We start from the raw sequence: 26,156 nt of genomic DNA, 5'->3' as shown, positions 1-26,156 counted from the left end.
TGTTAAAGATACGTGTCCATGATTATCCATGGATCAAAAATGAAACGGCAAAACAAAAGATATGGGAAATAAGGGAAAAGAAGGACCCTTACAGTGGAGACAGGGTAAATCACTGGGTTACAGGGTGTGAAAGGGTTAAACCCGAGCAGTAAACAGTGGGACAAAGTAAATCACTGGGTTACAGGGTGTGAAGGGGTTAAACCCGAGCAGTAACAGTGGGACACAGTAAATCACTGGGTTACAGGGTGTGAAAGGGTTAAAGCCGAGCAGTAACAGTGGGACACAGTAAATCACTGGGTTACAGGGTGTGAAGGGGTTAAACCCGAGCAGTAAACAGTGGGACACAGTAAATAAGAACATAAGAACTAGGAGCAGGAGTAGGCCATCTGGCCCCTCGAGCCTGCTCCTCCATTCAATGAGATCATGGCTGATCTTTTGTGGACTCAGCTCCACTTTCCGGCCCGAACACCATAACCCTTAATCCCTTTATTCTTCAAAAAACTATCTATCTTTACCTTAAAAACATTTAATGAAGGAGCCTCAACTGCTTCACTGGGCAAGGAATTCCATAGATTCACAACCCTTTGGGTGAAAAAGTTCCTTCTAAACTCAGTCCTAAATCAACTTCCCCTTATTTTGAGGCTGTGTCCCCCAGTTCTGCTTTCACCCGCCAGTGGAAACAACCTGCCCGCGTCTATCCTATCTATTCCCTTCATAATTTTAAATGTTTCTATAAGATCCCCCCTCATCCTTCTAAATTCCAACGAGTGCAGTCCCAGTCTACTCAACCTCTCCTCATAATCCAACCCCTTCAGCTCTGGGATTAACCTAGTGAATCTCCTCTGCACATCCTCCAGTGCCAGTATGTCCTTTCTCAAGTAAGGAGACCAAAATTGAACACAATACTCCAGGTGTGGCCTCACTAACACCTTATACAATTGCAACATAATCTCCCTAGTCTTAAACTCCATCCCTCTAGCAATGAAGGACAAAATTCCATTTGCCTTCTTAATCACCTGTTACACCTGTAAACCAACTTTCTGTGACTCATGCACTAGCACACCCAGGTCTCTCTGCACAGCAGCATGCTTTAATATTTTATTGTTTAAATAATAATCCCATTTGCTGTTATTCCTACCCAAATGGATAACCTCACATTTGTCAACATTGTATTCCATCTGCCAGACCCTAGCCCATTCACTTAACCTATCCAAATCCCTCTGCAGACTTCCAGTATCCTCTGCACTTTTCGCTTTACCACTCATCTTAGTGTCATCTGCAAACTTGGACACATTGCCCTTGGTCCCCAACTCCAAATCATCTATGTGAATTGTGAACAATTGTGGGCCCAACACAGATCCCTGAGGGACACCACTAGCTACTGATTGCCAACCAGAGAAACACCCATTAATCCCCACTCTTTGCTTTCTATTAATTAACCAATCCTCTATCCATGCGACTACTTTACCCTTAATGCCATGCATCTTTATCTTATGCAGCAACCTTTTGTGTGGCACCTTGTCAAAGGCTTTCTGGAAATCCAGATATACCACATCCATCTCTGGGTTACAGGGTGTGAATGGGTTAAAGCCGAGCAGTAAACAGTGGGACACAGTAAATCTCTGGGTTACAGGGTGTGAATGGGTTAAAGCCGAGCAGTAACAGTGGGACACAGTAAATCACTGGGTTACAGGGTGTGAAAGGGTTAAACCCGAGCAGTAAACAGTGGGCCACAGTAAATCACTGGGTTACAGGGTGTGAATGGGTTAAAGCCGAACAGTAAACAGTGGGACACAGTAAATCACTGGGTTACAGGGTGTGAAGGGGTTAAAGCCGAGCAGTAACAGTGGGACACAGTAAATCACTGGGTTACAGGGTGTGAAAGGGTTAAAGCCGAACAGTAAACAGTGGGACACAGTAAATCACTGGGTTACAGGGTGTGAATGGGTTAAAGCCGAGCAGTAACAGTGGGACACAGTAAATCACTGGGTTACAGGGTGTGAAGGGGTTAAAGCCGAGCAGTAAACGGTGGGACACAGTAAATCACTGGGTTACAGGGTGTGAAAGGGTTAAAGCCGAACAGTAAACAGTGGGACACAGTAAATCACTGGGTTACAGGGTGTGAATGGGTTAAAGCCGAGCAGTAAACGGTGGGACACAGTAAATCACTGGGTTACAGGGTGTGAAGGGGTTAAAGCCGAGCAGTAACAGTGGGACACAGTAAATCACTGGGTTACAGGGTGTGAATGGGTTAAAGCCGAGCAGTAACAGTGGGACACAGTAAATCACTGGGTTACAGGGTGTGAAAGGGTTAAAGCCGAACAGTAAACAGTGGGACACAGTAAATCACTGGGTTACAGGGTGTGAAGGGGTTAAACCCGAGCAGTAAACGGTGGGACACAGTAAATCACTGGGTTACAGGGTGTGAAGGGGTTAAACCCGAGCAGTAAACGGTGGGACACAGTAAATCACTGTCTGAGTTAGATTGTGTTAAAAGGCAGCAGATCGCGGAGTGCCGGCTCCGGGTGGAGTTTCCCTCTGTTCCGAGTTGAGGTTTCTCGGGAAGTCGAGTGGAGCAGTGAGAGCTCCTTGGACTGGGCCGAGTGCCGGAGCTGGTGAGTCGGGAGTGCGGCTGGGGGAGCGCGGGGCCGGGAGCCTCACTCCGCCAGTCCGGCGGGGCGGAGGTGGTGACTGGAGAGGAGGGGAGGGAGGTCTGAGTGGGTGATGGGGGTCTTTGGGAGGTGGGGGTGTGGGAGGCTGGGGGTCTCTGGGAGAGGGAGATGGGGAGGGGGTCTTTGGGAGATGGGGGAGGGGTCTTTGGGAGAGGGAGATGGGGGGTCTTTGGGAGAGGGAGATGGGAGGGGGTCTCTGGGAGAGGGAGATGGGGGTCTCTGGGAGATGGGGGTTTTTCTGGGAGAGGGAGATGGGGGTTTTTCTGGGAGAGGGAGATGGGGGGTCTATGGGAGAGGGAGATGGGGGGGGGTCTCTGGGAGAGGGAGGTGGGGGGGGGTCTCTGGGAGAGGGAGATGGGGGGTGTCTCTGGGAGAGGGAGATGGGGGGGGGTCTCTGGGAGAGGGAGATGGGGGGGTCTCTGGGAGAGGGAGATGGGGGGGTCTCTGGGAGAGGGAGATGGGGGGGTCTCTGGGAGAGGGAGATGGGGGGTTTCTGGGAGAGGGAGATGAGGGGGTCTCAGAGAGGGAGATGGGGGGTCTTTGGGAGAGGACGATGGGGGGGGTCTTTGGGAGAGGGAGATGGGGGGGTCTCTGTGAAAGGGAGATGGGGGGGGTCTCTGGGAGATGGGGGGTGTCTCTGGAAGATGGGGGTGTTTCTGGGAGAGGGAGATGGGGGGGTCTCTGGGAGAGGGAGATGGGGGGTCTCTGGGAGAGGGAGATGGGGGGTCTCTGGGAGAGGGAGATGGGGGGGGTCTCTGGGAGAGGGAGATGGGGGGTCTCTGGGAGAGGGAGATGGGAGGTCTCTGGGAGAGGGAGATGGGGGTCTCTGGGAGAGGGAGATGGGGGGTCTCTGGGAGAGGGAGATGGGGGTCTCTGGGAGAGGGAGATGGGGGGTCTCTGGGAGAGGGAGATGGGGGGTCTCTGGGAGAGGGAGATGGGGGGTCTCTGGGAGAGGGAGATGGGGGTCTCTGGGAGAGGGAGATGGGGGGTCTCTGGGAGAGGGAGATGGGGGGTATTTGGGAGAGGGAGATGGGGGGGGTCTCTGGGAGAGGGAGATGGGGGGGGTCTCTGGGAGAGGGAGATGGGGGAGTCTCTGGGAGAGGGAGATGGGGGGGTCTCTGGGAGAGGGAGATGGGGGTCTTTGGGAGAGGGAGATGGGTGGGTCTCTGGGAGAGGGAGATGGGGGGGGGTCTCGGTGCAAAATAGGAGTTTTGGGGCAGGTTGAAATGACGAGGGGTGTGTTAGGTTAGATGTGGACGGGAGATAGGGGATGGTATTGATGTGTTAGTCCTGGGTGATTCGGGACAGTGAAGAGGTTTATGTGTGAGTGAGTTATGGGTGATTTGGAGGAATGAGTCCAGGAGGGTTGGAGATTTTGTAGGAGGATTTGGGCTGATTAATTTATGTTTTTTGGGACCAAAGTGGATGTTCTCACACCTATTCATATTGAACTCGACCTTCTCCAGTTTTACCCACTCAATCTAGCAGTGACCTTCTTGGCGTCAGAACACGTCCCTTGGAGAATCACATGATCCTGAAAAATAGGAACAGGAGGAGGCCACTCGGCCCCTCAAACCTGCTCTGCCATTCAGTAAGATTATGGCTGATCTGATTGTGGCCATAACTCTGCTTTCCTGCTCCTGCCTCCCCCTCGACTCACTTGTCGATCAAACTTCTCTGATTGGGCCTTGAATATATTCAGTGACCCAGCCTGTACTCCTCTGAGATAAAGAATTCCAAACATAATGACCCTGAGAGACAAGAAATTTCTCTCCCTCCTCATTGTCTTAAATGGGAGACCACTTATTTTTAAATTGTGGCCCCTAGCTCTAGACACCCCCGTAAGGGGAAATATCCTTTCAGTATCTATCCTGGGACGCTCCCTCTGAATCCTTTGTTTCAATAAGATCATACAATCACTACGGTGTAGAAGGAGGCCATTTGGCCCATCATGTCTGCCCTCACTCTCCAAATGAGCATCATGACTTAGTGCCATTCTCCTGCCTTTTCCCCGTACCCCTGAACATTGTTTCTATTTAAATACATATCTTGTGTCCTCTTGAATACCTTGATTGAACCTGTCTCCACCACACTTCCAAGCTGCACATTCCAGACCCAAACCACTCGCTGTGTGAAAAAGTTTGTTCTCACATCACATTTGCTTATTTTGTAAATCACTTTAAATATGTGTCCTCTCGTTCTCTATCCTTTTACAAGCAGGGACAGTTTCTCCCCATTTACTCTTTCCAGCTCTCCCATGATTTTGAACATCTCCATCAAATCTCCTCTTAGCCTTAATCTCTCCAAGGAGAAGTGTCCCAATCTCTCCAATCTATCCTCAGAACTGAAGTTTCTCATTCCTGAAGCCATTCTTGTGAACTTCTGCACTCTGGTGGCACAATGGCTCGCACTGCTGCCTCACAGCATCAGGCTCAGTTCCAGCCTCAGGTGACTGTCTGTGGAGTTCTCCCCGTGCCTGTGTGGGTTTCCTCCGGGTGCTCCAGTTCCCTCCCACAGTCCAAAGATGTGCAGTTTAAGTTAAGTGCTCTCCCCACCTGTCCTGCCACCTTCAATGATCTCTGCAACATCTCCACCCAGGTCCCTCTACTCCTGACCCTCTTAAGAATTTTACCCCTTATTTCTTCTTTACCCTCATTCTTCTAAACTCCACTGAGTACAGGCTCAGTTTGATCAACCTTCCCTCATGAGGAAGCCCTTCATCTAGGAATCAGCCTTGCAAACCTTCTCTGAAGTGTTTCCGCTGATAGTATGTCCCTCCTTAAGTTAAAGCCAAACTGTACACAACAAAAACAAAGAACAATACTGCACTGGAAGAGCCCTTCAGCCCTCCAAGCCTGTACTGGTCGTGATATCAACCTTTGCCAAAACTCTCAGCATTTCCTTGTGCCTTATCCTATCCATGTGTTTGTCACAATGCCTTTTGAACGCCGTTAATGTATCTGCTACCGTGACTTCCCCTGACAACGTGTATTCCTGTTGTGGTTTCACCAATGCCCTGTTCAGTTGTAGCAAGATTTGCTACTTTTACACTTCATTTCCCTTATACCAACATCCCATTCGTAATTACTTGCTAAACCTGCATGTTCATTTTTTGAGATTCATGTGCAAGGACACTCAGATCTCTCTGAACTGCAGCATTGTGCAGTCTCTCTCCATTTAAATAATTTTCGCTTTCCTATTCCGCCTGCTAAAGTAGACTGCCTCTCATTTTCCCTCAACCTTTCTTCATAAGACATGCCCTCCAATCCAGGCAGCATTCTAGTAAATCTCCTCTCTACCCTCTCCAAAGCATCCACATCCTTCATACAATGAGGCGACCAGAACTAGACACAATATTCCAAGTGTAGTCTAACTAGAGTTTTATAAAGCCGCAGCAAAACCTCGCGGCTCTTAAACTCAATCCCCCTGTTAATGAAAGCCAACACATCATATGCCTTCTTAACAACCCTATCAACCTGGGTGGCAACTTTGAGGGATCTATGTACGTGGACCCCAAGATCCCTCTGTTCCTCCACACTTGCAAGAATCCTGCCTTTAACCCTGTATTCAGCATTCAAATTCAACCTTCCAAAATGAATCACTTCACATTTATCAAGGTTGAACTCCATCTGCCACTTCTCAGCCCAGCTCTGCATCCTGTCAATGTCCTGTTGTAACCTGCAACAACCCTCAACACTATCGACAACTCTCCCAATCTTCGTGTCATTGGCAAACTTACTAACCCACTCTTCCACTTCCTCATCCAAGTCATTTATAAAAACCACAAAGAGCAGAGGTCCCAGAACAGATCCTTGCGAGACACCACTGGTCACCAACCTCCAGACAGAATACTTTCTATCCACTACCACTCGCTGTCTTCGTTCAGCCAGCCAATTCTGTATCCGGACACCAAATTTCCCTGTAGCCCATGCCCCCTAACTTTCTGAATGAGCCTACCATGGGGAACCTTATCAAATGCCTTACTGAAATCCATATACACCACATCCACTGCCCGACCTTCATCAATGTGTCTCGCCACATCCTCAAAGAATTCAATGAGGCTTGTGAGGCATGACCTGCTCCTCACAAAGCCATGCTGACTATCTTTAATCAAACTATGTTTTTCTAAATAATCATCAGTCCTATATCTCAGAATCCTTTCCAATATTTTGCTCACCACAGACATAAGACTGATGGGTCTGTAATTCCCAAAGATTTCCCTATTTCCTTTCTTGAACAGGGGAACAACATTCGCCTCCCTCCAATCATCCGGTACTACTCCAGTGGAGAGTGAGGATGCAAAGATCATCGCCAACGGCGCAGCAATCTCCTCCCTCGCTTCCCGTAGTAACCTTGGGTATAACCTGTCAGGCAAGGGGATTTATCTATCCTGATGCTTTTCAAAATTTCCAGCACATCCTCCTTCTTCTTAATATCAACATGTTCGAGTCTATTAACCTGGTTCACACTGTTCTCATGGGCAACAAGGTCCCTCTCTCTAGTGAATGCTGAAGGAAAATATTCATTTCGGGCCTCCCACATCTCCTCAGACTCTCGGCACAAGTTCCCTCCCCTATCCCTGATCGGCCCTACTCTCTCTCTGATCATCCTCGTATTTCTCACAAAAGTGTAGAAAGTCTGGGGGTTTTCCCTAATCCTTCCCACCAAGGCTTTTGCATGCCCCCTTCTAGCTCTCCTCAGTCAAGTTTTGAGTTCCTTCCTGGCTACCTTGTAACCCTCTAGAGCCGAGTCAGATCCTTGTTTCCTTAACCTTGCGTAAGCTTCCTTCTTCCTCTTGACTAGAAGCTCCACTTCTCTTGTCATCCAAGGCTCCTTCACCTTACTATTCCTTCCTCGTCTCAGTGGGACAAAACTATTCAGCACTCGCAGCAAGTGCTCCTTCAACAATCCCCACATTACTATTGTGCATTTCCCCCAGAACAATTGTTCCCACTGTATGCTCCTCAGCTCCTGTCTAATAGCAGTTTCATTTCCCCGCCCCCAATTAAATACCTTCCCATACTGTATGTTCCTTTCCCTCTCCATGCCTATGGTAAAGGTCAAGGAGTTGTGGTCACTGTCACCGAAATGCTTTCCCACCGAGACTTCTGACACCTGTCCTGGTTTGTTGCCGAGCACCAAGTCCAATATGGCCTCCCCCCTCGTCGGCCTACCTACATGTGGAGTCAGGAATCCATCCTGGACACACCTGACAAAATCTGCTCAATCCAAACCATTTGCACTAAGGAGGTTCCAGTCAATATTAGGGAAGTTGAAATCACCCATGTAACTCTGTTACATCTGCACTTTTCCAAGATCTGATGCCTAATCTGTTCCTCTATCTCTCTGCAGCTATTGGGTTGGGGGTCTATATAAACCTCCCAATAAAGTAACTGCTCCTTTATTGTTTCTGACTTCCACCCACACTGACTCAGTAGACAAAGCCTCCTTTTCTGCAGCTGTGGTGCACTCCCTAATTCACAGTGCCACTCCCCCTCCTCTTTTACCTTCCTCCCTATTCTTCTGAAAACATCTGAACCCCGGAACATCTAACAACCATTCCTGCCCCTGTGAAATCCATGTCTCCGTAATGGCCACAACATCATAGTTCCAAGTACTGATCCATGCTCTAAGTTCATCTCCCTTATTCCTGACACTCCTTGCATTGAAACAGACACCCTTAAACCCATTCCACTGAGTGCAACTTTGCCCTATCAACTGTCTAGCCTTCCTCAAAGACTTGCTGCATACTATTTCTGCCTGTTGAACAGCTACCCTATCCTCTGATCCATAGTTCTGGTTCCCATCCTACTTGTGCACATTTCCTACTTGTCTTCGCACTATCAGCAAATTTGGCTGTGACACACTCGGTCCCTTCATCCAAATCATTAACATAGATTCTAAATAGTTGAGGCCTCAGCACTGATCCATGTGGCACTTCACGAGTTACAGTTTGCCAACTTGTAAGTGACCCATTTTCCCCAATTCTTTATTTCCTGTTAGCCCCATCCTCTAACCATGCTAATTTATCACCCCCAACATCTTTTATTGCGTCTTTCATGGGTATCTTATCGAATACCTTTTGAAAATTCCAATACACTACATCCACTGGTTCTCCTCTATTCGCCCTGCTCATTACATCCTTATAGAACTCCAATAAATTAGTCAAACAGGATTTCCCTTTCATAAAACTATATTGACTCTGTCTGATTTAGATTATGATTTTCCAAATGTCCTGTTATATCCTCCTGAATAATGAATCCTAGCATTTTCCCGCTGACAGCTATTAGGCAACTGGTCTATTGATTCCTGCTTTCTGTCTGACCCCTTTCTTGAATAGAGGTGTTATATTAGCGATTTTCCAATTAGCTGGGACCTTTCAGAATCTAGGGAATTTGGGAAAATTATAACCAATGCATTCACTATTTCTGCAGCCACTGCCTTTAAGACCTGAAAGACCATCAGCTCCAGGGGACTTGTCAATCTTTAAAAGTTTTCCTAGTACCTTTTCCCCAGTGATTGTGATTGCTTCATGTTGTAGCTTCCCGTTTGCCTCCTTGATTTCCTACAATTCTTAGGATGTTTGCTGTGTCTTCTGCTGTGAGTTTACAAAGTATTTGTTCCAATTCTGTCATTTCCTTGTTTTCCATAATCAATTCCTTATATTTAGGATGGCATGGTGGTGCAGTGGTTAGCACTGCTGCCTCATGGCGCCGAGGGCTGGGTTCAAAAGCAGCCCCGGGTCACTGTCCATGTGGAGTTTGTACATTCTCCCCAGGTCTGCATGGGTCTCACCCCTACAATCCAAAGATTTGCAGGTAGGTGGATTGGCCACACTAAATTACCCCAAAATTGGAAATATTTATTAAAAATGTATTCTTCATTTTCAACCTCTTAAGAGGTTTACTTTTTGTTTTGTTGTTTCTTACTAGTTTTCTCTTCTCTCACTCCAATTTCTCCCTTTCATTACTTGTTGAGTCATCCTTTGAAAGTTTGTAAAAATTTTCCCAACTGTATGATTACCTGCATCACTTTCCACTTGTCATTCCAGTGAGGTCTAGTTTATTAATTCAGTTCCTCACTCCTGATGTTCCTTCCGCAAGACCCACTCCCTTTTCTTCCCAGTCATTGCTTCCAACATGGGCAATGACAACTGAATCTTCCCCCTCCCTTTCCGAGTTTCTCCCCGATGCCTCCCAGATGTACTTTATTCTTTGTGGCAGTCAGGACTGCAGATGATGCCGTCTTAACCCCTGATTGAGATCAAATCCCGATGACGAGAGCCTCTATATTCTGCTCTCCACAGTTCGCATTCTGGCGCTTCAGCCTTACTCCTGCAGATTTCTGCTGACTTGGATTGCAGCCCTCGACTTTCCCCTCTCCACCCCTCATTGGAGCATGAAGATTTCCAGTGAGTTGAGCTGGGAAAGAGGGCCGGCATAGTGAACAAGTGCTTCTTTATGTGGAGTGCCTGAGGGAGGGTGTGACAGACGGCTGCTGTCTGTGTGCTGCAGCCTCACACAGAGAGCCCATTCACTGCTTTGCGGCTGCTGCTGTTCTGCAGGGGGAGGGGGGCGTGGAGTGGCAGGGGATGAGGGGGGCGGCAGGGTGTGTCCTGTGTTGTTGGGGTGGGGAGGTGAATAAGTGGTGCTGAGAAATGGTGATTGTGTTCCAAAGGGATTAGCTGGATTACAAAGGGTGCAGGCACCCAGGAGGCAGAGGCAACAGGTAGTGAAAGTTCTTGCGTTTTTATTTTCAGGTGGTTGTAGTTGTGTCAGTGTTGTTGGTTGGCTGCATTACTAGTTGTCTTATGTTCCCCTGCGCACCCCCCCCCCCCCCCCCACCCCGTGAATGATATCCCGCCTCTCCACTATCCTCCCTTTAATATCTCCTACCTTTGTCCCCTTCCCGCCAATCCCCTGCCCCCTTCCTTGCCCCTCGGTCAATCATCCACCCGCTTTGCCGATCCCCACCCTCTGCCCCCTCCTCAGTCCCATAGCTGAGTGAGAGACCACAGTCTCTGCCACACTCTTAACGTCATCATAGCAGCCAGACACAGGAGGGAGCAGTGCCCTCTGACACGGCTCACTGCTCATTTATGCTGCTAGTAGGCACCTCTTCCTTCACTGCCACCCGCCCTTCTCCCATATCTGTTACCCTCCCCACTCTCCACCCTGTCCCTTCACTGTCTCTTCCTGACTCCCACCCCATCATCTTCTGTGTTATCGCCCAGCTGATTGCCCTCACTCCGCATGCAACCCCCCCCCCCCCCCCCCCCCCCCCCCCCCGCCTCCCAACAACGTGAGTCAGTAACGAGGTACAATAGGAGGGTGGTCACTGAGCCCCTCCGGAAAGTTACAGCTGGGGGTGCAGAGATCTGGGATTTGGTAGTGTATTTCTGGTGCTAGAGCTCTGGACGGCGTGCATGTTCCACTTTTTGTCCCACTGTGTCACACCAGCTTGACGGTTGGTTCAATACTGTAAACAGTGAGCGTGGCTGAGTTCTCTGCAGTTTGACTTTCTCGTCCAGCCTGCCCTGCTGCTGTTGACAGTGACAGCAGCAGCAGCAGCACAGTGAGTGAATTCAAACACAAAGGGGGTTGAATGTGTCTGGGAGCCTTGCTGCCAGAGTACATGCTAAAGGCCTGTCGTGAAGGCTTTGGGGCTGGGGTTTGGGCACTTAGTAAATGGCACAGCCTGTTAAGGAAGGGGAATTTCTGGGCAAGAGCCAGAGGCTCCTCGGACCTGTTCATGTCTGTCAGTCAGGAGTGGGTTCATCCTGCCTGGTATTATTAGGTTCAGAGTGGGTGTCAGTATAGAAGCTGGGGAGAGGCTATGTACAAGGGGCGAGGTTTCAGGGTGAAAATGTGTTTGTGACCTTCAGGAGTCCTGGAGACTCACTGACCTTGTTTCTGTTACTGTTTTACCTGCTGCATCTCCGAGAATGATCCAGCACAAATTTGGCCGTGCATGCCTCTGGCTGATGATGAATTCCCATTCCACAATCCTGATTTTACCCATAGCCTGTGGATGTGTCCCCTTTAAATCTTCAGTCAGTCACTGGTGGCACAGTGGTTAGCACTGCTGCCTCACAGCACCAAGGACCAGGATTCGATTCCGGCCTTGGGTAACTGTCTGTGTGAAGTTCTCCACGGTTCTGCATGGGTTTCCTCTGGGTGTTCCGGTTTGCGCTCTCAGTCCAAAGATGTTCCGGTTAGGTGGGGGAGTGGGCCTAGATAGGGTGCTCTTTCAGAAGGTCAACGCGGACTTGATGGACGGAATGGCCTCCTGCGCTTTCGGGATTCTGTGGTTCTATGTTAGATTACTATTGTATGTTCCTCTATTCTTTTAGAAAACCTGATTGCCACAGCTCAATGTGCAAAAACAAATCTCCTCCTGTCTCCTCTGGGCCTTTTGCTCTTTGCTTCAAATCAGAGTCCTCTGGTCACAACGTCCAAGCCACAAGAAAGATTATTTTTATTTCTTTATTTACTCCATCAAGCCTATCCATCACTTTGCTCGCCTCTGTCACATTTACAATTCAGCGTGTACCCTCTAAGATGAAAACTTCAACTTCTGCACCTTCTCATTTTACCAGCCTGTCTACTTCTTTGATATTCACGAGAAGTGTCAGTTAAAAGGGTCCTCTTCTTATAGCGGCACAACTGAGAAACTGTAAATTAGGAAAAAGTAATGCTTGCATTTTGGTTCAGGTTGTCCATGAGACACTCCAGCACACACCCCTCCCCCACCCCGGTACCCACGAGCCATGGAAGACATCAATCAGGTGTACTGGCAAACTGCCTCCAGTGGCACACAGGCAGAATGTATCTGTGATAGTCAGGCTGAACTGCCCCCTCTATTGGTCATTGCCAGATTGTGCGGAAGGCTGTCTTCGCCAGGTCCAGGAGCTGCCCCGCTCCGCACCAGGGTCAGAAGAGTGTAACCAGAAATTGAGGAGCAGCCTCTTCATATCGTGGCTGGACAGCAGTAATTTCTCACTCTCTCTGTGGACATGAAAGATGGGTCTCCTCAAAGCTGCAGAAATGGCAAGTGTCCTGGGAGCCCATGGATCTGCTTTTCAAATCCTCTTGTACTGGGCTGCTGTGTGAAGCCCATCTACAATGGACAAAGGAGGATTCTGGTATAGGGCACCCAGTCTTCCATATCGTAAACTGGCATTCTAGGGCATATATGGACAGCAGTAGCATGCAGGGGCGGCCTGTACTGTCCTCTTGAAGTCTTATTGTTATCCACATTTTCAACTTTTGTGTTTGCTGCAATTACACCCTGTCTCCCCAAATCCTGGTCATTAAAGTCTGTCAGTAATTCTGGTGGACTTGCACTGTATACTTCCTCCAGTCTTAAATGCAGCTGTTTACTACCGCTCACTGTTTTAGGTTTCTTCGTCAATTTACCGTTTGGTATTCCAGAAGTCAAATATTTCTGAACAGAATGTTGTTGAAGCTTTTCATCTTGCACTCAACAGAACAAATATAAAATGCCAAATTTCAAACAATCACCACAATTTATACTGGATTTAGATTTGTTTATTGTCGCATGTACCGAGCAGTTCAAACAGATCATTTAATACATGAAAAGAAAAAGAAAATATATAATAGGGCAACACAAGGTAAATACATATACACCGGCATCAGGTGAAGCATGCAGGAGTGTAGTGTTAATGAGGTCAGTATAAGAGGGTCGTTCAGGAGGGTGGTAGCACGACGTGGGTGGACCAGGACAGAATTTTGGAGACGTGCACCCCTAGGAATTTGAAACTGCTAACCACCTCCACCTCGGCCCCGTTGATGCTGACAGGGGTGTGTACAATACTTTGCTTTCTGAAGTCAATGACCAGCTCTTTAGTTTTACTGGCATTGAGGGAGAGATTGTTGTCATTGCACCACTCCACTAGGTTCTCAACTCCCTCCTGTATTCTCACTCTAGGCTGTTTGAGATCCAACCCACTATGGTTGTGTCATCAGCAAACTTGTAAATGGAGTTGCAGGAGAAAAGGGTGCTTATCGGTTGCCAAGTTGACTCTGGTTGGCCAAGGCGTTACCATGGAGAAAGCACTGCAGAACCAAAGGTTCAGGGTGGTACAGTGCTTAGCAATGCTGTCTCACATGCCAGGGATCCGGGTTCAATTTCGGCCTTGGGTGACTGTGGTGTTTGCACTTTCTCCCCAACTGTGGTTTCCTCCCACAGTCCAAAGATGTGCAGGTTAGGTGGATTGGCCATGATAAATTGCTCCTTGCTGTCTATAGATGTGCAGGTTAGGTTATGGGGATAGGGTGGAGTGGGCATAGATAGAGTGTTCGTTCGAAGGATCAGTACATACAAGATAGGTCAAATGGCCTCCTTCTGCACTGTAAGGATTCTAAGTAAGCTCCCGGGCAATTCAAAACATGCAAGGGTTGAACATATTCCTTTTGTTTGCAGAGTACTGGTCCCTGTGTATGAATATATGTTGCTTCTCGGAAATGCAAATGTTGTAAGCTCCACTGATTATCTTAAATTAGTTGCTCGTTAGCTATTGGCACTTATAGGATTGCTTAGCAAGTGCTGTCCAATTATGGAATCACATCACAGTTGATGTTTTGCTGTTGGATGTAGGAACTTTGGATATATTGTATGATTTGTATTTGATGCAGTAAAGGTTGTGCGTTTCACTGCGGCAGTAGTGTTTTAAAAAATCATAGTTTGAAAGACAGCAAGGCTTTTTGGAGCCAGATGTGCAATTAAAGCATCGTAAAAGTTTGGATTAATAGACCTTTATTTATTTTAAGAGGGTTTCCTGCTGAGTAGTTAATTAGAGACATTGTGTTCACCTTAGCAAGATGACGTAGTTAATGGGAGAAGCTAGGGGTTGAAGCAGTCGGGTGTTGAGGTGCAGAGTTCGTTTTTTGGCCGGAAGGTGAACTGAGAGGTTTTCTGAAGAAATACAGCCAGAGATTCTGCATTATCCTGATAGGGGATCAGGCCTCTCTCTTTAAAGCAGTTTCAAATTATCTCTCTTAAAGTGGAGTATTGAAGACATCTCTATAGAGCAAGTATTCCTGGTGCAAAGTGTATTTAAAAATGGATTGGGACCTGGGATAGTTATGCTGTTTGAGTTGGAATAATGATAGCAGTTAAGGGTTATTGTGTCATTGTTTTGTTGAGAATGTTTGCACATCTTGAAAACTGCCGCTGGTTTGCCTGTAGCCCTGCACTCTTGCTGCCGTTGGTTTGCCTGTAGCCCTGTACTCTTGCTGCCGTAGGTTTGCCTGTAGCCCTGTACTCTTGCTGCCGTTGGTTTGCCTGTAGCCCTGCACTCTTGCTGCCGCCGGTTTGCCTGTAGCCCTGCACTCTTGCTGCCGCCGGTTTTCCTGTAGCCCTGCACTCTTGCTGCCGCCGGTTTGCCTGTAGCCCTGCACTCTTGCTGCCGCCGGTTTGCCTGTAGCCCTGCACTCTTGCTGCCGCCGGTTTGCCTGTAGCCCTGCACTCTTGCTGCCGCCGGTTTGCCTGTAGCCCTGCACTCTTGCTGCCGCCGGTTTGCCTGTAGCCCTGCATTCTTATTCTTGCTGCCGCCGGTTTGCCTGTAGCCCTGCACTCTTGCTGCCGCCGGTTTGCCTGTAGCCCTGCACTCTTGCTGCCGCCGGTTTGCCTGTAGCCCTGCACTCTTGCTAGATAGATAGAATAGATAGAAGATAGATAGAACAGTACAGCACAGAACAGGCCCTTCAGCTCTCGATGTTGTGCCGAGCCATGATCCCCCTACTCAAACCCACGTATCCACCCTATACCCCCAACACCCCCCCCCCCCCCCCCCCCCCCCCAAAACCTTACTTTTTTGGTCACTACGGGCAATTTATCATGGCCAATCCACCTAACCCGCACATCTTTGGACTGTGGGAGGAAACCGGAGCACCCGGAGTAAACCCACGCACACACGGGGAGGACGTGCAGACTCCGCACAGACAGTGACCCAGCTGGGAATCGAACCTGGGACCCTGGAGCTGTGAAGCATTTATGCTAACCACCATGCTACCGCCGGTTTGCCTGTAGCCCTGCACTCTTGCTGCCGCCGGTTTGCCTGTAGCCCTGCACTCTTGCTGCCGCCGGTTTGCCTGTAGCCCTGCACTCTTGCTGCCGCCGGTTTTCCTGTAGTCCTGCACTCTTGCCGCCACCGGTTTGCCTGTAGCCCTGCACTCTTGCCGCCACTGGTTTGCCTGTAGCCCTGCACTCTTGCCGCCGCCGGGTTTCCTGTAGCCCTGCACTCTTGCTGCCATTGGTTTGCCCGTAGCCCTGCACTCTTGCTGCCGCCGGTTTTCCTCAAGCCCTGATCTCTTGCTGCCGCCGGTATGCCTGTAGCCCTGCACTCTTGCCGCCGCCGGTTTTCCTGTAGCCCTGCACTCTTGCTGCCGCTGGTTTGCCTGTAGCCCTGCACTCTTGCCGCCGCCGGTTTGCCTGTAGCCCTGCACTCTTGCCGCCGCCGGTTTGCCTGTAGCCCTGCACTCTTGCCGCCGCCGGTTTTCCTGTAGCCCTGCACTCTTGCTGCCGCCGGTTTGCCTGTAGCCCCACACTTGTTGCTGGTTTAATTATTGTGTCTCCATCCCACTGGCTTAACCTTTTCCCTTCTCCCCCTCTCTCTTCTCTCTCTGCCCTCACCCCACTTCATCTTTCTGCTGGTTTGTCTGCTGCCTCTCCATCTCAGTGCTAATTGCCGCTTGACGTTCTCTCTGCCAGTTTGTCTGCTGCATCTCTACCTCGTTGCTGCTGAGTTGCCTGTTGCCCTTTTGTCTCACTGTTGTTGGTTTGCCTGTTGACTCTCCATTTTGCTGTTAATAGTTTGCATGTTGGTCCTCTTCTTTGACCTGTTGCTCGGTTGCCTGTTTTGACCAGAGTGTGTTATCAGTGTGAAATACTGCTTGTATGCTGGGCATGGGTCTTGTTTACCTTAAATAGTTAGTCAAGGCTGTCTGGGAGACAGTAACCCACCTCCTAATGTGTGAATGTACCTTATGTGTGCTCGGGCTGCTGTACCGACAGCTGGGAGCTCCTGGCAATTTGCTCCTCTTGTTTCATCTCTACTTTACAGTCTTGATGAAGTAGTTCCAGGAACTCGGGGATTCCCAGATTATGGAAGAGCTGAAAGCTCCCAAGGTTGGGAGACCCCTCCTGTGTCACCAATAGATGTGGGGTTTCCCCTCAAGTATAGGAAGAGTGAATGAATTCACCCAGGTTAGGGAACAGTTGGGTTGGATTCCCTCTGGTTATGGACAGGTGGGGGAGGAGTTTCCTCCAAGAAGTCACTGAGGGGGTCAGGGAATCTCCCCGGAGTGTTGCGGATTCCCACCCAAGTCATGAAGCGATCAGAGATTCCACTCTAGTCACGGAGAGAGGATTCCCCTCCTGGGTGGCTGTCAGCTTCATTGGAGTCTCGCTGGGCTGTGCAGGGTTGTGCCTTCCCCCGGGGATGGGTTGGTCAAGGGTCAGAGGGGTGGGCCGGTCTGGGGTCAGGGAGGGGTTGAGGGGCGGATCTGGGTCAGGGAAGGGTGGGGCCGGTCCGGGGTCAGGGAGGGGTGGGGGCCGGTCTGGGGTCAGGGAAGGGTGGGGCTGGTCAGGGAGGGGTGGGGCCGGTCAGGGAGGGGTGGGCCCTGTCCGGGATCAGGGTCAGGGAGGGGTGGGCCCTGTCCGGGGTCAGGGAGGGGTGGGCCCTGTCCGGGGTCGGGGAGGGGTGGGCCCTGTCCGGGGTCGGGGAGGGGTGGGCCCTGTCCGGGGTCGGGGAGGGGTGGGCCCTGTCCGGGGTCGGGGAGGGGTGGGCCCTGTCCGGGGTCGGGGAGGGGTGGGCCCTGTCCGGGGTCGGGGAGGGGTGGGCCCTGTCCGGGGTCGGGGAGGGGTGGGCCCTGTCCGGGGTCGGGGAGGGGTGGGCCCTGTCCGGGGTCGGGGAGGGGTGGGCCCTGTCCGGGGTCGGGGAGGGGTGGGCCCTGTCCGGGGTCGGGGAGGGGTGGGCCCTGTCCGGGGTCGGGGAGGGGTGGGCCCTGTCCGGGGTCGGGAGGGGTGGGCCCTGTCCGGGGTCGGGGAGGGGTGGGCCCTGTCCGGGGTCGGGGAGGGGTGGGCCCTGTCCGGGGTCGGGGAGGGGTGGGCCCTGTCCGGGGTCGGGGAGGGGTGGGCCCTGTCCGGGGTCGGGGAGGGGTGGGCCCTGTCCGGGGTCGGGGAGGGGTGGGCCCTGTCCGGGGTCGGGGAGGGGTGGGCCCTGTCCGGGGTCGGGGAGGGGTGGGCCCTGTCCGGGGTCGGGGAGGGTGGGCCCTGTCCGGGGTCGGGGAGGGGTGGGCCCTGTCCGGGTCGGGGAGGGGTGGGCCCTGTCCGGGGTCGGGGAGGGGTGGGCCCTGTCCGGGGTCGGGGAGGGGGGGGGCCCTGTCCGGGGTCGGGGAGGGGTGGGCCCTGTCCGGGGTCGGGGAGGGGTGGGCCCTGTCCGGGTCGGGGAGGGGTGGGCCCTGTCCGGGGTCGGGGAGGGGTGGGCCCTGTCCGGGGTCGGGGAGGGGTGGGCCCTGTCCGGGGGGCGGGGAGGGGTGGGCCCTGTCCGGGGTCGGGGAGGGGTGGGGCCGGGCCGGGGTCGGGGAGGGGGGGGGCGGTCCGGGGTCGGGGGGGGTGGGCCCTGTCCGGGATCAGAGAGGGGTGGGCCTGTCTGGGATCAGAGAGGGGTGGGGCCTGTCCAGGGTCAGGGAGGAATGGGGCCGGTCTGTGGTCAGGGAGGGGTGGCTCCGGTCCGGGGTCAGGGAGGGGTGGCTCCGGTCCGGGGTCAGGGAGGGGTGGCTCCGGTCCGGGGTCAGGGAGGGGTGGGGCCTGTCTGGGGTCAGAGAGGGGTGGGGCCTGTCCGGGGTCAGAGAGGGGTGGGGCCTGTCCGGGGTCAGAGAGGGGTGGGGCCTGTCCGGGTCAGAGAGGGGTGGGGCCTGTCCGGGGTCAGAGAGGGGTGGGGCCTGTCCGGGGTCAGAGAGGGGTGGGGCCTGTCCGGGGTCAGAGAGGGGTGGGGCCTGTCCGGGGTCAGAGAGGGGTGGGGCCTGTCCGGGGTCAGAGAGGGGTGGGGCCTGTCCGGGGTCAGAGAGGGGTGGGGCCTGTCCGGGGTCAGAGAGGGGTGGGGGCCTGTCCGGGGTCAGAGAGGGGTGGGGCCTGTCCGGGGTCAGAGAGGGGTGGGGCCTGTCCGGGGTCAGAGAGGGTGGGGCCTGTCCGGGGTCAGAGAGGGGTGGGGCCTGTCCGGGGTCAGAGAGGGGTGGGGCCTGTCCGGGGTCAGAGAGGGGTGGGGCCTGTCCGGGGTCAGGGAGGGGTGGGGCCTGTCCGGGGTCAGGGAGGGGTGGGGCCGGTCCGGGGTCGGGGAGGGGTGGGGCCGGTCCGGGGTCGGGGAGGGGTGGGGCCGGTCCGGGGTCGGGGAGGGGTGGGCCCTGTCCGGGGTCGGGGAGGGGTGGGCCCTGTCCGGGGTCGGGGAGGGGTGGGGCCGGTCCGGGGTCGGGGAGGGGTGGGGCCGGTCCGGGGTCGGGGAGGGGTGGGGCCGGTCCGGGGTCGGGGAGGGGGTGGGGCCGGTCCGGGGTCGGGGGGGGGTGGGCCCTGTCTGGGATCAGAGAGGGGTGGGGCCTGCCCGGGATCAGAGAGGGGTGGGGCCTGTCCGGGATCAGAGAGGGGTGGGGCCTGTCCGGGGTCAGAGAGGAGTGGGGCCGTCCGGGTCAGGGAGGGGTGGCTCCGGTCCGGGGTCAGGGAGGGGTGGCTCCGGTCCGGGGTCAGGGAGGGGTGGCTCCGGTCCGGGGTCAGGGAGGGGTGGGGCCTGTCTGGGGTCAGAGAGGGGTGGGGCCTGTCTGGGGTCAGAGAGGGGTGGGGCCTGTCCGGGGTCAGAGAGGGGTGGGGCCTGTCCGGGGTCAGAGAGGGGTGGGGCCTGTCCGGGGTCAGAGAGGGGTGGGGCCTGTCCGGGGTCAGAGAGGGGTGGGGCCTGTCCGGGGTCAGGGAGGGGTGGGGCCAGGCAGGGGGGGAAATGCATCCAGAGATTTCCACTATAAAGGGAATGCTTTTTGAATGGGGAGCGAAGGTTATAAATTTGTTGTTTGCTGCTCCAAGTTTCTTCGTACTGAGGATGTTCCATCCGGATGGTTGAGGGCTGGGCTCAGGAATTCTTTCCCAGAGCAACTGCAGAGGTAAATATTTCACACACGCTGGGAGCGGCTCCACTCAGTTCAGCTGTTTCCCACTGAGGATGTTACTGGATCTGAGGAGCAGATTCTTGGGAGTTCTGTGTTGGAAATGGCTTTGAGTGGGAGTTGAGTCAGCTCACTGCGATTGGTGGACTTGTCGCTGTGTCTTCCCTGGCTTTCCGGATACGAAGCAGCAGTAGGGAGTCGTTTGTTTGATATAGACTGGAATTTGTCCCTTGCTCTTGATTGACTGTGATCCCTCTGTACCCTGATAATGACCCTGATTGAACTCGTATCTGCCACATCCATGGTCCATGTGACATTGTGTTCTGTTTCCTAGTATCATTGAAGAGTCATCTATTTCCCCACCAAATGCCTTGGATTCATTCTGATTCTGCAGTGTGTTGTGTAAGTAAACCTCCCACCTCAATGTATGTTTCTACATTATGGGCACCTGATAGAGGCACAAATCCACTCAATCTCGTTTGACTCCACTCTTCTGCTTCTTGCGTCTCCTGCCCAACTGCATACCCCCCTCTGTACGACCTGCATCCTCCTCATTGCCCCTCCACTGCGCCTCCCCCTCCCCCCTCGCCTCCCCTCCCCCTCGCCTCCCCTCGCCTCCCCCTCCCCCTCGCCTCCCCCTCCCCCCTCGCCTCCCCCTCCCCCTCGCCTCCCCTCCCCCCTCGCCTCCCCCTCCCCCCTCGCCTCCCCCTCCCCCCTCGCCTCCCCCTCCCCCCTCGCCTCCCCCTCCCCCCTCGCCTCCCCCTCCCCCTCGCCTCCCCCTCCCCCCTCGCCTCCCCCTCCCCCCTCGCCTCCCCCTCCCCCCTCGCCTCCCCCTCCCCCCTCGCCTCCCCCTCCCCCCTCGCCTCCCCCTCCCCCCTCGCCTCCCCCTCCCCCCTCGCCTCCCCCTCCCCCCTCGCCTCCCCTCCCCCTCGCCTCCCCCTCCCCCTCGCCTCCCCCTCCCCCTCGCCTCCCCCTCCCCCCTCGCCTCCCCCTCCCCCCTCGCCTCCCCCCTCCCCCCTCGCCTCCCCCTCCCCCCTCGCCTCCCCCTCCCCCCTCGCCTCCCCTCCCCCCTCGCCTCCCCCTCCCCCCTCGCCTCCCCCTCCCCCCTCGCCTCCCCCTCCCCCCTCGCCTCCCCCTCCCCCCTCGCCTCCCCCTCCCCCCTCGCCTCCCCCTCCCCCCTCGCCTCCCCCTCCCCCCTCGCCTCCCCCTCCCCCCTCGCCTCCCCCTCCCCCCTCGCCTCCCCCTCCCCCCTCGCCTCCCCCTCCCCCCTCGCCTCCCCCTCCCCCCTCGCCTCCCCCTCCCCCCTCGCCTCCCCCTCCCCCCTCGCCTCCCCCTCCCCCCTCGCCTCCCCTCCCCCCTCGCCTCCCCACCTCCCTCGCCTCCCCCTCCCCCCTCGCCTCCCCCTCCCCCTCCTCCCCCTCCCCTCGCCTCCCCCTCCCCCCTCGCCTCCCCCTCCCCCCTCGCCTCCCCCTCCCCCCTCGCCTCCCCCTCCCCCCTCGCCTCCCCCTCCCCCCTCGCCTCCCCCTCCCCCCTCGCCTCCCCCTCCCCCCTCGCCTCCCCCTCCCCCCGCCTCCCCCTCCCCCTCGCCTCCCCCTCCCCCTCGCCTCCCCCTCCCCCCTCGCCTCCCCCTCCCCCTCGCCTCCCCCTCCCCCCTCGCCTCCCCTCCCCCCTCGCCTCCCCCTCCCCCCTCGCCTCCCCTCCCCCCTCGCCTCCCCCTCGCCCCCTCGCCCCTCCGCCCCTCGCCCCCTCGCCTCCGCCTCCCCCCCCTCGCCGCCTGCCCCCTCCCCCCCCCCTCCCCCCTCGCCCCCCTCCCCCCTCGCGGATGGGAAGCGCTGGAGAGCGGAGGAGCAGCGGGCATGCGGGTAGTAGGGAGGGAGTGGGAGGTGGAATCCCTGGTGTGAACTGCTGCCAGGACCTGTAATTTCTCTGTGAAATGTTCCTGGTGCCTGTGCCAGAACCTGATTGAAAATATCTAGCACCCGCCCTTGCTTGGCCTGATGCCTGTCCCTGTCCCAGGGTTGGGTATTCTGGGACAAGGCTGATTATAAAAAATCAGGGAGGGGTTGGGCCAGTCCCCCCCCCCCCCCCCCCCCCCCTCCCCTCCTCCACCCTTCAGTGCAGACAACCTGTTCTTCCTCCAGGATATTTTGAAGTGGGATTGAGGCCCCTGATATTTGTTGGGACCCACAGGGTTGTGTTGTGGTCTGGAGTGTGTGAAATGCCACAGTGTGAAAATCTAGTATGTGCTTGAACTCCTTACAGGGGTGTCACTGCCCTGCCCTAACCACGTGCTACTTTCTATTGCTGGCTCTGATCGGGTGACAGGGGTGGGTACGAAGCTGGGAATGTGCTTTGTGATATCCACTTGTCACGGACGTCATGTTAATGAAATGGAACAGGAGCCTATTAATAAGAATGATTTGGCAGCTTGAGGCAGAGAGAGAGGGGTAACGGACAATGCGGATGTGAAAGGAAGCTTCTGTAAAACACTGCTGGGTATGTGGTCTCTTCAACTAATTTCTGTCAGATTTATTTGTGAAATTTGCTCTCCTGCGATGGGCGATCGAGCTCACTCCAGCTCTGATCCCCTGGTACGAGTGATCGAGCTCACTCCAGCTCTGATCTCCTGCGAGGAGCGACCGAGCTCACTCCAGCTCTGATCTCCTGCGACGGGCGATCGAGCTCACTCCAGATCTGATCTCCTGCGACGGGCGATCGAGCTCACTCCAGCTCTGATCTCCTGTGACGGGCGACCGAGCTCACTCCAGCCCTGATCTCCTGCGAGGAACGACCGAGCTCACTCCAGCTCTGATCTCCTGTTACGAGTGATCGAGCTCCCTCCAGCTCTGATCCCCTGCGATGGGCGATCGAGCTCACTCCAGCTCTGATCCCCTGTTACGAGCGATCGAGCTCACTCCAGCTCTGATCTCCTGCGACGGGCGACCGAGCTCACTCCAGCTCTGATCTCCTGCGAGGAGCGACCGAGCTCACTCCAGCTCTGATCTCCTGTTACGAGTGATCGAGCTCCCTCCAGCTCTGATCCCCTGTTACGAGCGATCGAGCTCACTCCAGCTCTGATCCCCTGTTACGAGCGATCGAGCTCACTCCAGCTCTGATCCCCTGCGACGGGCGACCAAGCTCACTCCAGCTCTGATCTCCTGCGACCAGCGATCGAACTCACTCCAGCTCTGATCCACTGTTACGAGAGATCGAGCTCCCTCCAGCTCTGATCCCCTGCGACAAGCTATCGAGCTCACTCCAGCTCTGATCCCCTGTTACGGGCGATCGAGCTCACTCCAGCTCTGATCCCCTGTTACGGGCGATCGAGCTCACTCCAGCTCTGATCTCCTGCGACCGGCGACCGAGCTCACTCCAGCTCTGATCCCCTGTTATACGGACGACCGAGCTCACTCCATCTCTGATCTCCTGCGACGGGCGATCGAGCTCACTCCAGCTCTGATCCCCTGTTACGGGCAACCGAGCTCACTCCAGCTCTGATCTCCTGCGACGAGCGATCGAGCTCACTCCAGCTCTGATCCCGTTACGAGCGATCGAGCTCACGCCAGCTCTGATCTCCTGCTACGGGCGATCGAGCTCATCCAGCTCTGATCTCCTGCGACGGGCGATCGAGCTCACTCCAGCTCTGATCTCTGCGACGAGCGATCGAGTCTCACTCCAGCTCTGATCTCCTGCGACGGGCGATCGAGCTCACTCCACTCTGATCCCCTGTTACGGGCTATAAAGATCTCCTCCACTCTGATCTCCTGCGACGGGCGATCGAGCTCACTCCAGCTCTGATCTCCTGCGACCGGCGACCGAGCTCACTCCAGCTCTGATCTCCTGCGACGGGCGATCGAGCTCACTCCAGCTCTGATCTCCTGTTACGGGCGATCGAGCTCACTCCAGCTTCTGATCTCCTGCGACGGGTGATCGAGCTCACTCCAGCTCTGATCTCCTGCAACCAGCGACCGAGCTCACTCCAGCTCTGATCCCCTGTTACGTGCAATCGAGCTCACTCCAGCCCTGATCTCCTGTTACGAGCGATCGAGCTCACTCCAGCTCTGATCTCCTGCGACTGGCAATCGAGCTCATTCCAGCCCTGATCTCCTGCGACGGGCGATCGAGCTCACTCCAGCCTCTGATCTCCTGTTATGGGCGACCATGCTCACTCCAGCTCTGATCCCCTGCGACCAGCGACCGAGCTCACTCCAGTCTGATCCCTGTTACGGGCAATCGAGCTCCCTCCAGCTCTGATCCCCTGTTACAGCGATCGAGCTCACTCCAGCTCTGATCCCCTGTTACGGCGATCGCTCACTCCAGCTCTGATCCCCTGCGACGGGCGACCAACTCACTCCACTCTGATTCCGCGACCAGCGATCGAACTCACTCCAGCTCTGATCCACTGTTACGTGAGATCGAGCTCCTCCAGCTCTGATCCCCTTACAGCATCGAGCTCACTCCAGCTCTGATCCCTGCGACGGCGATCGAGCTCACTCCAGCTCTGATCCCTGTTACGGGCGATCGAGCTCACTCCAGCTCGATCTCCTGCGACCGCGACCGCTCACTCCAGCTCTGATCCCCTGTTCGGACGCCAGCTCACTCCAGCTCTGATCTCCTGCGACGGCGATCGAGCTCACTCCAGCTCTGATCTCCCTGTTACTGGCAACCGAGCTCTCCAGCCTGATCTCCTGCGACAGCGATCGAGCTCATCCAGCTCTGATCCCCTTACGAGCGATCGAGCTCACTCCAGCTCTGATCTCCTGCGACGGCAATCGAGCTCACTCCAGCTCTGATCTCCTGCGACGGCGCGAGCACTCCAGCTCTGATCTCCTGCGACGAGCGATCGAGCTCACTCCAGCTCTGATCTCCGCGACGGGCGATCGAGCTCACTCCCTCTGATCCCCTGTTACGGGCATCGAGCTCACTCCAGCTCTGATCTCCTGCGACGGGCGACCGAGCTCCTCCAGCTCTGATCTCCTGCGGGCGACCGAGGCTCACTCCAGCTCTGATCTCTGCGTCGGGCGATCGACTCACCTCCGCTCTGATCTCCTGTTACGGCTATCGAGCTCACTCCAGCTCTGATCTCCTGCGACGGTATCGAGCTCACTCCACTCTGATCCCTGCAACCGCGACCGAGCTCACTCCAGCTCTGATCCCTGTTACGTGCAATCGAGCTCACTCCAGCCTGATCTCCTGTTACGAGCACGAGCTCACTCCTCTCTGATCCCTTCGACTGATCGAGCTCATTCCAGCCCTGATCTCCTGCGACGGGCGATCGAGCTCACTCCAGCTCTGATCTCCTGTTGGCGACCATGCTCACTCCAGCTCTGTCCCTGCGACCAGCTGACCGCGCTCACTCCAGTCTGATCCCCTGTTACGCAATTGAGCTCACTCCACCCTGATCGTCCTGTTTACGAGCGATCGAGCTCACTCCAGCTCCTGATCTCCTGCGACGGGCGATCGAGCTCACCTCCAGCTCTGATCTCCTGCGACTGGCATCGAGCTCACTCCAGCCCTGATCTCCTGCGACTGGCAATCGAGCTCACTCCAGCCCTGATCTCCTGCGACGGGCGACTCGAGCTCCACTCCAGCTCTGATCTCCTGTTACGTGCAATCGAGCTCACTCCAGCTCTGATCTCCTGCGACTGGCAATCGAGCTCACTCCAGCCTGATCTCCTGCGACGGCATCGAGCTACCCGCCTGATCTCCTGCGACGGGCATCGAGCTCACTCCAGCTCTGATCCCTTTACGATCATCGAGCTCACTCCAGCTCTGATCTCCTGCGACGCAATCGAGCTCACTCCAGCTGATCTCCTGCGAGCATCGAGCTCACTCCAGCCTGATCTCCTGCGACCGATCGAGCTCACTCCAGCTCTGATCCCCTGCGACCAGCGACGAGCTCACCTCCAGCTCTGATCCCTGTACGAGCGATCGAGCTCACTCCAGCTCTGATCTCCTGCCGGCGACCGAGCTCACTCCAGCTCTGATCTCCTGCGAGGAGCGACGAGCTCACTCCAGCTCTGGTCTCCTGTTACAGTGATCGAGCTCCTCCAGCTCTGATCCCTGTACGCGCGATCGAGCTCACCTCCAGCTCTGATCCCTGTTACGAGCGTCGAGCTCACTCACTCCAGCTCTGATCCCTGCGACGCGACCGAGCTCACTCCGCTCTGATCTCCTGCGACCAGCGATCGAGCTCACTCCAGCTCTGATCCCGTTACGAGAGATCGCGCTCACTCCAGCTCTGATCCCCTGCTCACAAGCTATCGAGCTCACCCAGCTCTGATCCCTGCGAGAGATCGGCCACTCCAGCTCT

General features: G+C 55.2%; 1 protein-coding gene across 8 annotated transcripts in view; it reads left to right on the top strand.

Annotated features, from left to right (window-relative positions):
• pacsin3 (protein kinase C and casein kinase substrate in neurons 3) overlaps positions 1 to 26,156 on the top strand; it is a 144,296-nt gene that overhangs the window by 38,403 nt on the left and 79,737 nt on the right. The window contains exons 1-2 of one of the 8 annotated variants that reach the window (XM_038807246.1): positions 2,427 to 2,615; positions 20,178 to 20,245. The exons of 2 other annotated variants lie outside the window; for them this stretch is intronic. The gene's annotated coding sequence lies outside the window, so the exon portion shown is untranslated. Of the gene's footprint in view, positions 1 to 2,405; positions 2,616 to 10,275; positions 10,401 to 20,177; positions 20,246 to 22,224; positions 22,340 to 26,156 lie in introns of those variants that run through there. 5 more of the 8 variants (XM_038807247.1, XM_038807248.1, XM_038807244.1 and 2 more) reach the window with 5 other exon arrangements.

Source organism: Scyliorhinus canicula, chromosome 9 (assembly GCF_902713615.1).
Source record: "Scyliorhinus canicula chromosome 9, sScyCan1.1, whole genome shotgun sequence".
Classification (NCBI taxonomy): Eukaryota; Metazoa; Chordata; class Chondrichthyes; order Carcharhiniformes; family Scyliorhinidae; genus Scyliorhinus; species Scyliorhinus canicula.
The sequence above is the reverse complement of the archived record's forward strand: the minus strand, read 5'-3'. Positions and strand labels throughout refer to the sequence as shown.